The sequence below is a fragment of the Chiloscyllium punctatum genome, chromosome 12, assembly GCF_047496795.1.
Source record: "Chiloscyllium punctatum isolate Juve2018m chromosome 12, sChiPun1.3, whole genome shotgun sequence".
Classification (NCBI taxonomy): domain Eukaryota; kingdom Metazoa; phylum Chordata; class Chondrichthyes; order Orectolobiformes; family Hemiscylliidae; genus Chiloscyllium; species Chiloscyllium punctatum.
In genome coordinates this window covers 21772777-21785974 of record NC_092750.1, presented here as the reverse complement: position 1 = coordinate 21785974, position 13198 = coordinate 21772777, and the positions used below count along the sequence as shown (strand labels likewise).

The following is a 13198-nucleotide window of genomic DNA, read 5'->3' as shown; positions in this document are numbered from 1 at the left end:
TTAATCTTACCCCTTCTTACCTGTCTCAGAGGAACAAATTCGTGCATCACTCGCAACAACTGCTCCTTAAGTAGTCTCCACATGTCTGCTGAGCCCTTTCTGTGGAACAATTGCTCCCAGTCTGTACTTCCCAACTCCTGTCTGATAGCGTCATAATTTCCTTTTCCCCAATTAAATATCTTCCCTCGGTAACTGCTCCTTTCACTCTCCAAGGCTATGCTAAATGAGAGACAGTTGTGATCACTGTCACAACTGTCATCCCACCGTGAGGTCTGACACCGGTCCTGGCTCGTTGCAGAGCACCAAATCCAAAATGGCCTCTCCCCTCGTCGGTCTGTCTACATACTGAGTAAGGAAATCCTCCCTACACACCTGACAAAAACGGCTCCATCCAAACCATCTGCACTTAGGACGTTCCAGTCGATATTGGGAAAGTCAAAATCATCCATAACAACAACCCTGCTATTTTTGCATTTTTCCAGAATCTGCTCGCCTATGAGATCTTCAATCTCTCTACTGCTATTAGGTGGTCTGTAGAAAACCCCCAATGCGGTGGCTGTTCCCTTACTGTTCCTAACTTCCATCCATACTGACTCAGTAGACAAACCTTCCTCAACAACCTTTGTTTCTGAAGCTGTGATGCACTGTCTGATTAGCAAGGCTACACCCCCTCCTCTTTTTCCACCCTCCCTGTTCTTTCTAAACATTCTAACCCTGGAACATCACACAACCATTCCTGCCCCTGTGAAACTCACATCTCTGTTATGGCCACAACATCGTAGCCCCAAGTACTGATCCATGCTCTAAGTTCGTCACTTTAATTTCGGACACTCCTTGCAGTGAAGCAGACATACTTTAACCGATCCCTTTGTTTCATCGCATGAGAAACCTTCCTGATAGATTCAATATATCCTGTCACTGCAACTGACCCCTTCTCAGACATGTGGCACCGATTCCCACTCCCCTGCTAAACTAGATTAAACACGAGCAAATCTCCTACCCAGGGCATTTGCGCCCGTCCGGTTCAGGTGCAACCAGTCCTACATGTACAGGTCCCACCTTCCCCAGAAGGTATCCCAATGGTCAAGGTATCTGAAGCCCTCCCTCCTGCACCAGCCTCGCAACCACGTGTTAAGCTGCATTCGCTGACTGTTCCTCATCTCACTATCTTGTGGCACCCACTTGAAAACTTCTCAGAATTCCTTCACTCCTCCCTCTCACCTCTCAGAAAATGGAGGCCCCAACGCCTGAGGTAAGTCTTTTAAATGGTTAGACTCACCTTCTCAGAATTCCTTCTCTCCCCCTCACACCTCTTAACCAAAATAATACTAGAATTAGTTTCTACCAGTTTCCTTGGACTTTGCAGATATAAGTTGTACCTTTGATGGCAGTATTATATAAGACATTAACTCCATTATGTACTTTGTGTGACTCAATATACGAATGAATTGAATTATGTAACATAGAAAACATTCCATGGAAAACTCACTACAAACTGAGAAATTGTTGGATGTCATTGCTAATATATTGCAGTGCTTTGTTCGGATTTTTAAAGAGATGTCAGTGTAGCTGAGGGTCTTCATTGTTTATGCTCCACATCATGACAGTTCTAAGAGAAGTGATATCTGGCTGATGTCAGTGACAGTCTGTGGGAAGAATGAAAGAGGTGGCTTAAACTAATGTTTCAAATAGTAAGTCATATTTTCTTAAGCAAACATTTGGAGAACTACATTAAACTATGTATTTCTGAAACATTGTGAATGGTCAGAGATTAATATTAAAACCATGTTTTTCAAAAATTCCTGAGGTAAAGAACTAGGTACTGCACTTCATTTTTGACTTTGGACACAAGGCATGAATGAGTTGTGAGTGTCTGATGTTTCAGCTGTAATCTTCTTAGCTAAAAGAAGGATCTGAGTTTTGGGTGGGGTACGAATGAGGGTTATACCTCAATTTGTCATAATAACACAATCCCCACAGGGCTACTAACACAACTAAACCGGACACATTCTCCTGTTTCACCATTTTCCAAATAAACACTAGAGGGCATAGCTGCCTGACCTTAAAGAACTGGTTAATACATGCATAGCAATTTACTGTACTAACATATAATCTTAGCTATGAGCAAATTTCAAATTGAACTTAAATGAATACATAGAAAGAATTCCTGAAAGCTGCATGCAACTTAATTTTCACTTTTTAAAAAATCGCTAAACTGAACTGTTTTGTGGTTGAAAGTCTGAAATATAAATTTTCTCTTAATTAAATCTTTACTTAGGATGCCTGTTTAGGGAAATGAAAATGTCAAGTATTCAGGAGCGTGTCCTGGCTGTACTTGAGATTGGAAGTGGTTGTAACTGTTTCTTGGTGAGAGCTGCAAAGATTCAGACAACAAAAAAAGATGTAAGCTAACGCTAAAATATGTGTATTCTTTTCTCGTGCTGTTGAATATGTTATACTGCATGCCATTTTACTAATGGACTCAGGATTTTTCAAAGTTTGCTCTGCAGGAAATGTTATCCTTATACTTGAGAACTTGTGAGTAAACAATAATAACCTGTTCCTGTTCTATTTAACAGGGAACATGGTTGGAACAGGGCTGGAACTATCATTTCTATTATGGCTATTCAATTAGAGTCATAGAATCATGGAGATGTACAGCATGGAAACAGACCCTTCAGTCCAACTCGTCCATGCCAACCAGATATCCCAACCTAATCTAGTCCCACCTGCCAGCACCTGGCTCATACCCTTCCAAACCCTTCCTATTCATATACCCATCCAGATGCCTTTTAAATGTTGCAATTGTACCAGCCTCCACCACTTCCTCTGGCAGCTCATTTCATATCCGTATCACCCTCTGTGTGAAAAAGTTGTCCCTTAGGTCTCTTTTGTATCTTTCCCCTCTCACCCTAAACCTATGCCCTCTAGTTCTGGACTCCCCGACCCCAGGGAAAAGACTTTGTCTATTTATCTTATCCATGTCCCTCATAATTTTGTAAACCTCTATAAGGTCACCGTCAGCCTCCAACAATCCAGGGAAAACAGCACCAGCCTCTTCAGCCGCTCCCTATAGCTCAAATCCTCCAACCCTGGCAACATCCTTGTGAATCTTTCCTGAACCCTTTCAAGTTTCACAACATCTTTCCGATAGGAAGGCGACCAGAATTGCACGCAATATTCCAACAGTGGCCTAATCAATGTCCCGTACAGTCGTAACATGACCTCCCAACTCTCGTACTCAATACTCTCATCAATAAAAGAAAGCATACCAAACACCTTCTTCACTATCCTATCCACCTGCACCTCCACTTTCAAGGAGCTATGAACCTGCACTCCAAGGTCTCTTTGTTCCGTAACACTCCCTAGGACCTTACCATTAAATGTGTAAGTCCTAGGAGAAAGTGAGGACTGCAGATGCTGGAGATCAAAGGAGCAGGAGAATCGATGTTTCGGGCATAAGCCCTTCTTCAGGAATCCTGAAGAAGGGCTTATGCCCGAAATGTCAATTCTCCTGCTCCTTCGATGCTGCCTGACCTGCTGCGCTTTTCCAGCAACACATTTTTCAGCTCAGTGTATAAGTCCTGCTAAGATTTGCTTTCCCAAAATGTAGCACCTCGCATTTATCTGAATTAAACTCCATCTGCCACTTCTCAGCCTATTGGCCCATCTGGTCAAGACCTTGTTGTAACCTGAGGTAAACTTCTTTGCTGTCCACTACACCTCCAATTTTGGTGTCATCTGCAAACTTACTAACTGTACGCCTTACGTTCAGATCCAAATCATTTATGTAAATGACAAAAAGTAAAGGACCCAGCACTGGTTACAGGCCTCCAGTCTGAAAATTATAGCGATACATATCCCGGTTCTTCTCTTGGTATTTTTTGAAGTCCTTGCTTGAACAAATTAAGACTGACAGGAATATTTTTGATGTAGCTAAGGTATTGGCATACAACCTTTCAGTTTTGTCTTATGGTCATTAAATGAGTTAAATAATTTCATTATACCCACATTGTACATTGTGGTCACCATTCTGGGGACATTTGAGTAAGTGAACATGTGGTCGGTAGACAGACTTGAGACTGGAGTGAAAGAAAGGAAGATACACATTTGTAGAACATCGAATTGTGATCATTGGACATCTCCAAGCACTTTACAACCACTGAAGAATTTTGGAAGCGTAGTCACTTTATTATTGTAGGAAATGCCACAGTATGCTTGCATGCAACAAACTCTCCCAAACAGCTAGGTATTCTGTTTTGTGGTGTTGATTCAAGGATAAACATTGGTAAGGACATCTGAGCTGAAGTACATGTGTACAATGATGAAAGAGATGCTAAAAATCTTTGAGCACTCATATTACATTCTGCCATTTAATAAAAATAGTGGCTTTCTAATAATCACAGCTTCCAAACTCTGGGGACAAATTTGAGGCAAACAGCAGTATTAATGTAAAAGCATGTAGCAACTTGTGGAGAAGAAGAGACCCTGTGAATTGAGAATTAAATTGTCACTCTGCCGTTAGCCTCGCAAAATTGGCAGTTCACCCTCATCCTCCCAGTGTGATTCAAAAAATTGCTGTATATGCATATTAATGAGATGCCTATTAATGAGATTCAAGAAGTTGCTGTACATCCATATTAATTGCTCCTGAAATACATCTAAGCAAAGCAAAGCTAATACTTAACAGTTCCTGCAATGACACTGAACATCTCCAGCTCAGAAAGGGTCTGAGGAAGGGTCACTTCACCCGAAATGTTCACTCTGATTTCTCTCTATATCGATGCTGCCAGATCTGTTCAGCTTTTCCAGCAATTTCTATCTTTGTTTCAGAAAAGGTAGTCTTTACTGCTCAGAGTTATACCATTTTCAGCTGCTTCATCAATGACCCTCTCTCCATCGTAAAGTCAGAGGTAGGCAATAAATTCTCCCAAACAGCCAGATGTTCTGGCCAGGACATCTCAGCTAAAGGGATCTTCCATGCACAGTTAGTCATTTGTGTAAAATGATAAGAGAAATGCTAAAAATCTTCCAAGTACTTATATTACATTCTGCCATTTAATACAAATAATCATAGCTTCCAAACTTTGCAGACAAATTTGTTGCAAACAGCATTTTTAATGTAAAAGCATTCACCACTAATGCAGTGTGTAATATATGCAAGATGCACTGCAGCAACTCACTAAGACTTCGTTGACAGTACTTTCGAAACCCGGGGCCTCTATCCATAAGGGCAACAGCAGCAGATGCATGGGGTCACCAACACCACCTGCAAGTTCGCCTCCAAGCCACACACAATCCTGACTTGGAAGTACTTCACTGTTCCTTTGGTGTCAGTGGGTCAGACTCCTGGATCTCTCTTCCTAACAGTACTGCACCATATGGCCTGCAGTGATTTAAAATCCCAATTACCACCACCTTCCTGAGGGCAGTTTGGGATAGGCAACCAAATATTGGCCCTGTCAGTGACACCCAAACTTCAGGAAACAATAAGACAATTTGAAGTTGTAAAATCTTGTTCTTCTAGTGGGTGGATTGTTAGATCTTGAGTTTTTTTGATTTTAAATTCACTTTTTTCTTTGTTGATGTTGATTTTTGTCTCCTGTCTTTTCTCCTTAAATCTCTACTTGTTCCTAATCGGATTCTAATTCATCCAATTTCCTTTTCTGTCTTTGTTGTTTCTTTCTTGATCCTTTAAATTGGATTTTGTAGGAACATCAGAGATTAGAGTAGTGTTGGAAAAGTACAGCAGGTCAGGCAGCATCCAAGGAGCAGGAAAAATCGACACTTTGGGCAAAAGCCCTTAATCAGGAATGAGGCTGGAAGCCTCGGGGGGGGGGGGGGGGGGAGAGATAAATAGGAGGAGGGTGGGGCTGGGGAGAAGGTAGCTGAGAGTGCAATAGGTGGATGGAGATGGGGGTAAAGGTGATAGGTCAGAGAGGTGGATGGAGCAGATAGGTAGGAAGAAAGATGGACAGGTGGGACAGATCATGAGGTCGGTGCTGAGCTGGAAACTGGGGTAAGGTGGGGTGAGGGGAAATGAGGAAACTGGAGAAGTCCACATTGATGCCATGGGGTTGGAGGGTTCCAAGGCGGAACATGAGGTGTTCTTCCTCCAGGCGTCGGGTGGTAAGGGAGTGGCGATGGAGAAGGCCCAGGACCTGCATGTCCTCAGCATCTGTATACCCACTTTCACCTTTGTAAGAACATCAATGTAGAACAGGAGCTGCCTACCTCCCCATGTTCCTTCAGACTGTTTGGTCCTGTTGTTACCAGAGACCCAGATGGCCTCTTACCTTGTGACCAGTTCACCCTTCTAGCAACTTCTACAGCTTGGGGATGAAGAGAAAAGTTGAATCTAGGCGGTCACACGGCAACTCAGCCCCAAGACCAATTCTGGCCTCTTATCCTCCAGTTATAATGAAAAGTGGTTGACCCTGAAACTCTTATTTTTCTTGACAGACAGTGCGGAGTGTTTTCCAGCATTTTCACTTGAACAAATGTTGGTCAACCGAATGTAAAATAAACTCGTTGTTAACTAGTCGGAGAAAGTTAAAGAGAGCGAATGGCCTTGTCTACAATGAGTCACCATTCTTCTTGTTATGATCATTATTTCCTCCAGGGCGGGAAAAGTTAGTGGGCTTGTCTGATCCCAGTGCGGAATAATTGAGCTTGTATTCAGCTGCCTGGAGGTGAACACCGTGGATAATTGGCGATAACTCCCTCCGGCAGGAGAAGGCTGTGAGTCTCAAAGGGTTAATCTGGGTGTCGCAATTTTGATTTATTTTAAGATTTTTTTTTAACCCCCCCCGCCTCAGATCGATTCCTCGACGAGAGAGCGATGCTTGCGAAACCTGAACAGCGAGAGGTCCAGGACACATGGTGAAAAAAGATGGGAAACAACAGCAACCCGTCGACAGGGTTAAAGGACGAGAGAGTTCGGCGAGAAATCAGGAATCCAGCAGAAAGTACAAACAAACACATGCACCAAGACTCGTCGCTGCAAGCTGCCGGAAAACATTAGCAAAAGCGCAGCAAGGAGAGAGGGACAGAGAGAGAAAATATCAGCGGAGCAAGAGAACCCAACATAGAGAGAGAGAGAGAGAGACAAATCAACAGCCAGAGAGAGAGTGAAATACATTAGCAAGAACAGAGAGAAATAAATTAACAGCAAGAGAAAGAAAGATATCAATAGCATCAGAGACAGAAAGAAATTAACAGCAGAGGGAGAAATCAGGAGAGAGGGAGAGATCAAAAGCAAAGAAAGCTATCAACAGCAAGGAAAGAGAGAGAGATAAAAAAAACATCAGCAGAGGCGCCCGACGTGGTCTCCGAGCTGGGAACAAATCCTGGCGGAGGGGCTGGCCGAACCGGAGAGCAGCCACAGGGAATGGGGCGAATCCAGTTCTCAGGCAGCAGCCTGACTCTGCCCGAGCATCGGTCCAGAACTCGCGACCAAACTGCTGCCTTTCAGAGCTAGGCATGGCACTCCGCTGATAGTTCCCGGAGGGGAACGGGTGAAAGCTGCCGGCTCAGTGGCGATCCCCCGGAATCGGGAAGAAGTCTGGGACACTGACAAAACCCCAGGGAATTGTGTGGATCGGAGCAAGGAGAGGAAGCCAGTACAGCGCAGTCCATGTGCGGACGCTGCATCAAGGTAGAGTCACTATCTGCTAGACACAGCTTTGGGAACTTTCCGGTGTACTCACGGCAACTTGTAAGGTGTTGTATTTCCCCCTCTAGTTTATCAGGATCTCTGAAATTATTCAAACAGGCAACAGGTTTAGGGCGAGTGTTGTGGAACTTGTTTTTTTATTATTCATTCCCAGGAGAGATTGAGCTCTACAGATGCTGGCGATCAAAGTCAAAACGTGTGGTGCTGGAAAAGCACAGCCGGTCAGGCAGCATCCGAGGAGCAGGAGAATCGACGTTTCAAGATATTCAAGATGAAGATCTTATGGTCGAAACGTCGACTCTCCTGCTCCTCGGATGCTGCCTGACCGGCTGTGCTTTTCCAGCACCACGCTCTTTGACCCTTATTTGTTTCCAGGCCTGGGTGTTGCTTGCTGGGCCAGGAGTCATCGCTCATTCCTAATTGCCCAGAGGGCAGTTGAGAGTCAACCACAAATGCTGTTGGTCAGTCTGTGAATAAATCAGCAATAAATAATGGGTGGAAATGGCAGTGGAGAGAGACTTGATTAGAGTGGGTGTTGAATTTATATGAATTTTCTGTGTTATAGGGTAGTGTTTTACTTTAAAAAAAATTGGAAAACATTTATACTGTTTCTACATAAGCAAAGTAGACAATGCCCCAAACATTGAAGGGTCTTGTGGGAGACATCAAGGTGATGAACATGATGCAAATCTTTCCCATTTCAACAAGGGCCTAGAGTTTTCTATCAGTAGCAAAGGAAAGGTTTTCATTGTTCAACTCCTGTACAGTTTACGTGAGCTTATCAGTGGCATTTCAACTCATCTGCCGCCTGTTTCAGTGCAGTCCCATATCAAGAGGATCTGCTTTGCCTGTGAACTGTGGATCTTCAATCAATCAAATTGTTTCCTCACTGCATGTGCCAGCCTAAACGAGGAATTAACAAACAGAATCTCAAGATTACCTTTAAATCATGTGCAGGAAATGTTTTCATTTAAATGTGGCATTTCAGAGGAGGTTCACTAGATTGATCGCAGAGATAAGGGGTTGTCCTATGAAGAGAGTTTGAACAGTTTAGGCCTATTCTCTCTGGAATTTAGAAGAATGAGGGGAGATCAAATTGAGGTATTCAAGATGATAAAAGGTGTGGATAAAATAGACATGGAGCAGATGCTTCCTCTTGTGGGGAATTCTAGGAGGAGGGGTCATAGTTTTAGGATAAGGGGGAGCAAATGTATAACAGAGTTGGGGAGAAACTACTTCTCCCAAAGGGTTGTGAATCTGTGGAATTCGCTATCGCAAAGTGCGGTAGATGCTGGGACAGGGAGTATATTTAAGGAGGAGTTAGACAGATTTTTAATTGGTAATGGGTTGAAGGGACATGGAGAGAAGGCAGAAAAATGGGGGTGAGGAGCATATCAGCCATGATTGAATGGTGGAGCAGACTCAATGGGCTGAATGGTCTAATATTGCTCCTATATCTTATGAACTATTTGCAGATAGAATTAAGAATAAGATAAATGATACAAGTAGCAAGAGAACATTTTTAAAATATGCAATATTACTTTCTTCTGAGGGAATCATAGAATCCCTACTGTACAGAAAGTAGGTAAAAATAATGACTGCAGATGTTGGAAACCAGATTCTGGATTAGTGGTGCTGGAAGAGCACAGCAGTTCAGGCAGTCTCCAAGGAGCTTCAAAATCGACATTTCGGGCAAAAGACCTTCATCAGGAACCTTTCAGCCTACCAGGCCTGCACCAACCCTCTGAAAGTACCCTACTCAGACTCATAGTCTTACATTTGCCATGGCTAACCCACCCAACCTGCACGTCCTTAGACACTACAGGATTAGTTAACATGGTAAGTCCACCTAACCTTACACATTACTGAAATCAGAGCACCCAGCAGAAATGGGGAAAATGTACAAACTGCAGTCAGCCAAGGCTAGAATAAAACCTAGATCCCTGATTCCTAGGTCCATGAGGCAGCAGTGCTAATCACTGAGCCACCATGCCACCAATACTGCTCCATACTTGTAAACTTGTTTTTACCAGGGATCAAGTTTGTTTAGCAATACTGATCATTTATCACACCAGAAGAAATTCAATTAGTCCCATATGTACAAACTTCTTTCAGCTGTTTTAGTGTAAGACTGTTGGGTAATTATCTTAAATTCACACCATTGCAATGATTTCATTGCCAAATCTATCTGCAAGCACTGTAGTAATGCAGTATTGAGAGGAGCACGGTATCTCTGACAGCAGCTTCTGGATTTGTTTTTAATTATGCATATGTGGACAATAAGGTTTGCATCACTAATATAATAAAATCCAGGCCACGGTTTGCCAAAACTTCATTACATGAAGACCTAACTTGTTAAAATATTACTCTGCATTACTTTAGGATATTTAATGTAATTTGAGGGTCTGAGTTAGCTTCATTTTCAGACTTCGAGAAGTAAGCATCTAATTAAGTTGTTTGGAATTGCAAGGGATATAATCCAACCATGACTATCATGGACTTATATTTAAAACTAAAATACAAAATTGATTTTTTGGATTTAGTTATGAATTTACATTTGTGTTTGTACCTTTTGATTAGTGTATTGGTTTATATTTAGAGACCAAAGCTGAGAAAATGTTATTAATGTTCTTATACTGCAATTTTCTGTTGTTAGTATAGATGTAATACAATTTATAGTAAGTAGACTAATACATGTACATGTTTAGGATTGGTATCTGATGTCTGTAGGTTTTGTCATTAATATGTAACAGTTTGTTTTGAGGTGTAGATCATGAAACTATATTTTTGGGGGTTAGTTTGCAAGCTTGTGATGCAGTGGTCAAGGGATGAATTTGTACTCGTGTGTTTATGTGAATTTGCTGCTTGTGGAATCATAAAATCCCTACAGTATGGAAGCAGACCATTCAACCCACTGGCCTCATAATGAAGAGATTATCACCCAAACCACCTTATCCCTGCATTTACCGTAGCTAATCCTAGTCTGCACACTCCTCGATACTATGGTCAATTTAGCATGCCCAATTCACTTCATCTGCCCACATTTGGACTGTAGGAGGAAACTGGAGCATCCAGAGGAACCCTACACAGACCCAGGGAGATTGTGCAAACTCCACACAGACAGTTGCCTGAGGGTGGAATTGAACCCAGGTGGAACTTTGACACAGCAGTGATAGCCACTGAGCCACCATGCCACCCTGTATGCCATCTCACCGTGTATGTGAGAATGACTTTACATTTGTGAACCGAAAAGAAAGATGAGGTGATAGCATATTCTCTCCATTCTGACATTTCTGTTGATATAGAAACAACTCTTGCCCTGTTGCATATTAGAGTCAGACCTGTATTTAACCATATCTTATTTTTTAAGAATGTTGAAATCCTTCCTATCGGAAAGATGTTGTGAAACTTGAAATGGTTCAGAAAAGATTTACAAGGATGTTGCCAGGGTTAAAAGATTTGAGCTAGCGGGAGAGGCTGGGGCTGTTTTCCCTGGAGTGTCGGAGGCGACCTTAGATTAAATTAATTACAGTGTGGAAACAGGCCCTTCGGGTCCACACCAACCCTCCGAAGAGCAACCCACCCATACCCATTCATTTACCCCTTCACCTAACACTATGGGCAATTTAGCATGCACATTTTTTGGACTATGGGAGGAAACCCGTACAGACACTGGGAGAATGTGCAAACTCCACACAGACAGTTGCCTGAAGTGAGAATTGAACCTGGGTCTCTGGCGCTGTGAGGCAGCAGTGCTAACCACTGTGCCACCATGCCACCCATGCTGCTTATAGAGGTTACAAAATCATGAGGGTCATGGATTAGATAAATAGAGGAAGACTTTTCCCTGGGGTGGGGGAGTCCAGAACTAGAGGGTATTGGTTTAAGGTGAGAGGGGAAAGATACAAAAGAGACCTAAGGGGCAACGTTTTCATGCAGAGGTTGGTATGTGTATGGAATGAGCTGCCAGAGGAAGTGGTGGAGGCTGGTACAATTGCAACATTTAAAAGGCATCTGGATGGGTATATGAATAGGAAGGGTTTGGAAGGATAAGGGCCAGGTGCTGGCAGATGGGTCTAGATTGGGTTGGGATATCTGGTCGGCATAGACAAGTTGGACCGAAGGGTCTGTTTCCATGCTGTACATCTCTATGACTCTATGACTCTAAGTGCTAAATAGCAGCTGACTTCAGAGATTATGGGAGCTGATTATTCCTTGAGTTATATTTTAAAGGAAGATTCTTTGCTTTAAGATTATGCATTACAGTGCAAAGAACATTTCCACTATCATCATTCTGATTCTCTTTTGTGATTACAAGAACTTTGATTATTACTTTAGTCCTACAAAAACAAATGTACCTTTTTGGTTTTTATAGTTCAATGAGTCAAGGTTCATTTCAAAGTAAAGCATAACAGAACTATATCCATCAAACAGTCAAGATATGAAGTTTTCAAAATGCAGAAAATCATTGAGCATATACCATAATGGCAAAGTTACATTTGATTAGTATGGCATTTCCAAGAGAAATCACTGAGACCATAACTGTCTATAAAGGAAAACTGTTTTGTTGTCCACTTATGGGTTGTGATGTACCTTTTCACAACACATTATAGGGCAGGAGATGTTCTCTAATGCTTGTTGCATTATGAATTTGGAATATGGAGTTAGTTAGATGGAGGAATTTGTATTTGAAGTATAAGAATTTGGTAGGAAACGTGAAACAAGACTGCTGCGCCACAGGAGGGCCTAGACCAGTAGCTACTCCACTACAGCTGTACCAGGGGAGCTATTGAAGATGCTTTTTGTCCAAATCAACCTGTTCAAAGATGTTATTATACATCACGGGAGAGGTGGCACCAGTCTAGGTGTAGGAACACTACGACTGTGCATATTGCTTTTTTGTCATTGAAATCCAGTTGAATTGTTTTTAGGCTGACCTGCACTGTCGATTTCAATTTTGGCTTATCTTGGTGTGTGAGAAACACTTTACGAGGTGTTGGGGTGTATGTTTAGTGTGAGGAGTTTCCTCAGTAAAGGAAGAGGGTTAGGTGTGGGGCTGATACCTGATCAGAAACTATGAGTAGATGCATAAATGGGATGAAGTCATCACATCCTGTGAGGAAAATCAGTAAAGAAATTGCACTCACTGTTTTGATTACAAATGCAACATAAATCACAACGAATCCTATTATTGAATTATTTGGCTTTTGTCCCTGCTTAAATATAAATGTATACATAACATTTTTGAATGAATGCAATACGTTCATGCTGAAGGTCAGTTTAGCTTTTCGTGTCACTGTTGGAGATGAGTTTGAATTTGGTCATCAGGATGTGAGAATGTAATATATGTTTGTATCCCACTTAACTGCTGATTGCACAATTTCCTTCCCTCACTCCCATGTAAACTGCTATTGGAAACAGATTTCTATCTTCAGGTCAGTTCTCTCTCTTCAGATATATTCCCCGAGCCATTATACTATACACTCAATGATTTTCTACATTTTTAAAACTCAATATCTTGAC

General features: G+C 42.2%; 1 protein-coding gene across 4 annotated transcripts in view; it reads left to right on the top strand.

Annotated features, from left to right (window-relative positions):
* The first annotated feature begins 6747 nt into the window (after positions 1–6747).
* Positions 6748–13198, top strand: part of LOC140483676 (kelch domain-containing protein 8B-like) — a 202986-nt gene continuing 196535 nt past the window's right edge. For all 4 annotated transcript variants that reach the window (XM_072582044.1, XM_072582047.1, XM_072582046.1 and 1 more), the window contains exon 1: positions 6748–7657. The gene's annotated coding sequence lies outside the window, so the exon portion shown is untranslated. The remainder of the gene's footprint in view (positions 7658–13198) is intronic.